This window comes from Carlito syrichta, unplaced genomic scaffold, assembly GCF_000164805.1.
Source record: "Carlito syrichta isolate Samal-C Ts95f unplaced genomic scaffold, Tarsius_syrichta-2.0.1 Scaffold109683, whole genome shotgun sequence".
Lineage (NCBI taxonomy): Eukaryota > Metazoa > Chordata > Mammalia > Primates > Tarsiidae > Carlito > Carlito syrichta.
In genome coordinates this window covers 191,022-195,120 of record NW_007053779.1, presented here as the reverse complement: position 1 = coordinate 195,120, position 4,099 = coordinate 191,022, and positions in this window count along the sequence as shown.

The window sequence follows — 4,099 nt, the reverse complement described above, 5'->3', positions numbered from 1 at the left end:
CACACACACACACACACACACACACACACACACAATTTACCACTGTAAACATTTCTTAACCATTTCAGTAGTGTTAAGCATTGTTGTCTTAGAACTTGTTCATTTGGCAAAATGGAAACTCTGTCCTCATTAGACAATAAATCCCCACTTTTCCCTTCCATTCCCTGGTTCTTGGCAAGCACCATTCTACTTTCTCTTTCTATGAATTTGACTCCTCAAGATACTTCATGTAAGTGGACTCATACGACACTTATCGTTTTGTGTCTGGCTTATTTCACTTGCATAATGTTCTCAAGGTTCTATTATCTTGTAGAATGTGTCAGATTCCCTTCCTCTTTAAGGCTAAAGTAATGACACTATTTTTTTTTAAGTCAGAGTGTCACTCTGTCGCCCAGGCTGGAGTGCAGTGGCACTCCCACAGCCACCCCAGCATCGACCTGCTGGGCTCAGGCAATCCTTCCACCTCAACCTTCGAAGTAGCCAGAACTGCAGGTGCGTGCTACCACACCCAGCTAAATTTTTGATATATTGTAGAGACGAAGTTGCCCAGGCTAGTCTCAAACCCCTGGGCTCAGGCAATCCTCTCGCCTCGGCTTCCCAAAGTGCTGAGATTACGGCCTTGAGCCACTGCCCCCAGCCAGACACTTTTTTTTTTAAAAGAAACATCACTCCTGAAGGTAGTTAGGATCATAAAATTTTATAGTAGAGACAGGCCTGGAAATACGATCTATTATATTAGAGGTGTGAAAGCTGAGGCCAGAGAAGTTAAGTGACTCATGTAAAGCCACCCAGCAGGTTAGCGTAGGAGTCTGGGCCAGAAGCCAAGCTCTTAGGACATTCAGCACAAGCACTCTTTCTACTACAGGAGGAGATGAGGGAAAATCCTAAAAGAAAGATTACAAGGCTTAAAATAGCACTAGGTAGAGGGGAAAATAGGATCAATTATGCTGGACAACAAAATGTGCACCTGGGAAAGTGGGGCTCTAGCAGGGGGCAGGGGCCCAGGTATGAGGAGTGGAAGAAGGGGAGAGGAAGTGTGACATGGGGAGGGGGCAGTGAAGGGAGGAAGGGAAGAGAAGAGGAGGGCAGGAGAGGAATCGCATGGGAACTTAGCACTGGAGACCAGGCTTCCACAGGTGCTAGTGAATAAAAGCACCTTTGCCCTATGGTGGCTAAATCAAGTTTACTTGAGGCCCACCCCTTCCAATCAGCTAAGTTTAGTGAAAAAGGGCATTCTCTGGTGTCCCCACTGATGCTCAAGACACCTGAAAATAAGACAAGGCCTTTAAGACTAAGGAGAAAAAAGTCTGACATTGCAAATGCCAGGTTGAGATAACACTGATGGACACTCTGACCCATTAAAGTATAATCAGTTTATCAGAAACTTTGTTTAGGGAGAGAGAGTGAGCACAACAGAGGGGTTGCTGAGATTGCTAGAAAGGGAGGTGCTGTATTAACACAGGCGAGAGACTGGGAGACTGAGAGACGGGAAGGCCTGGATTCAGGATGCCTGGGCACTTTACCTTGGTCTCGGCCTGCTGTGTCTGCAGTCCAGGGCCTGGGTATTGACCCTAGATCGGCCTTGGCCGGATGACATGACTGTGGAGCTACAGGTTCGCATGATTTATGGTGATTTCACTTTCTTAACCCAGTTAATTTCTTTAACAAGGAAGCTTTTGTCTCAGATGATTCAGATTTAGCAGGACCAGGCAACACATTATATAATATGTATGTTTTATAGCACCCAGAACGTATTCATGCACACCCATGGGAACTCTGATTTGATGTTCATTTATTTTGAGAGACTTTGTTTTCTGAGAACTGATTCTTCATAGACTTGCAGGCGAGAACAGAAGCCACCTTGATGGTGGACATGATTTTTCTTTCTCTCCCATACTCAACTCTTGGGCTGGCTATAAAGCTATCGAGCTCATTTCCATATCAAACAAAGAAGAGGCAGGAACATACTCCCCTGATCGACATAAAAAGACACATTACTGCAGATTGTCTAAGAACTTGTTTTTATGGCCAAAATTAGCAAATTATTCACAGTAATAGGTGAGTCAGATGACAATAGTGTTTAAGAGAACAAAGCCGCTCATCAGGGCTCTGACCCCAAATCCGCCCCAAGGCAGGTCCCCAGCTGCCAGAACATCTCTGCACACTGACAGCCAAGAGTCTATAAAAAAAAAGAAAAAGAGGCGGTCAGGAAGTCTGCCACTTACCCAGATGCAGCTACCAGAAAATGCATCCCAGCGCTGGCTCCATAGCTGCCCAGAAATCTCCGTGGGTGGCCACTGTGCCACGAGGAGTCACACGTGACTCCCATCTCACAAGTGGACCCAGGGAGACTGGAGGCTTCAGACACCCAATACCTATTTCCGCCCTTGATTTGAAACTCTTTTGGAGACTTCTAGCAGAAACCTGAGCTGCTGGTTGCCAAGCAGAAGCAGTTGATTTCCTGACCTGCTCTTCATCAATACAATTTCATAACCACTTGGAAAACATTCACTTACACTGGATACAAGGTGGTAAAAACACACCTGACCCCTCTCTGTATGAGATCTGTTCCTGAGATTGTTTATCTGGGACTTAGCGACCCTTCCTAAGAGGCCATTTTGAAAGATTAAATAGACAAGACCTTGAAACTGGCCCTGGTGACTAGGGCTTCCAGGAAAAGGAAAAAGTCTTCATTCAGGAGCTGGGATCCATCTGTGAACATCTGGGCTCTGAGGATGTCCAGAGGCAACACCAGCAAGAAGCCCTGCCAAACGATTGGGGGTGCGTGCTGCAGCTGCCTGATCACTCCTTGTACTGTAGCACCCCTTCTCCCCACAAGTAATGAGGATGTGTCTGGTCTCCTGGCCTTTCTGGAACCTGTCCTGTGCCAGATGACAGCTAGAGAATCCTGTGGACTTCCTCTTACATTCCACCAGGGGCTCTTTAAGATAATGTCTCAACTCAAGAGCGCCTCCTGGGCAGGGATTGCGAGCACTGGCTCAGAGGTGCTCAACTCTGGATGTTGGTGAGAGTCATGTTGGGGGCTTTTCTTTTCTTTTTTTTTGAGTTGGAGTCTCACTGTGTCGCCCAGACTGGAGTGCAGTGGCCGCTCCCGGCCACCGCAGCCTCGACTTGCTGGGCTCCAGTGATCCTTCTGCCTCAGCCTTCCAAGTAGCTGGAACTACAGGCATGCGCTACCACACTCGGCTAATTTTTGATTTGTTGTAGAGATGAGATCTCGCCAAGTTGCCCGGGTGGGTCTCGAACCCGCAGGCTCAGGCAATCCACTCACCTCAGCCTCCCAAAGGTGTGGGGTTACAGGCTGAGGAGCTTTTCAAACATAGATACCCTGGCCCCACCCAGGCTAATTCAATCAGAGTATGGGAGGCCCAGGCACTGGCTTTTTTTTTTTTTTTTTAACTTTTATTTTGAAATAATTACAGATTTGTAGGGAGTTGCAAAAATAGTACTGGGATGTTCCATGTCCCCTTCTTCCAGGTTCCTCTGTCATATGTCACATGTATACTTTGTGTCATTACCACCACCACAGAAATACTCTGTCATTGCAAGACTCCTTCCTTTCATCTCTTTAAAGTCACATCTACTGCTTACAGTCCACCGTCCCTAAATCCTGGCAATTACTAATCTATTATCTCTCTAATTTTATCATTTTGACAATGTCATATATTTTTCTCAGAGAAGTAAGAAAAAAAGAGAATGCCACATAAAATGAATTTTATAATATGTGACCTTTCGAAACTGATTTTTCCCACTCAACATTATACTGTGGAGAGTCATTCAAGTTGTTGTGTGTATCAGTTGTTTGAATCTTTTAACTGCTGGGTAGTGTTCCATTTTTTTTTTTTTACGTGGGTGCTGGGGTCAAAGCCCAGCTCTGCCACTTGATGGCACAACCTCTCTGGGTCTCAGTCACTCCTCTATTGAATGGGGCAGGAACACCCACCTCATTGTATTGTCCTGATCTTGCAGTGAATTGAGTACATGTGCTTAGAACATAGATAAGAAATGTTAGTGCCTATTATTGTGCTGGAAACTAAACTTAAGTCACATCAGTTCCTGGCTTAAAACTCCTATAACA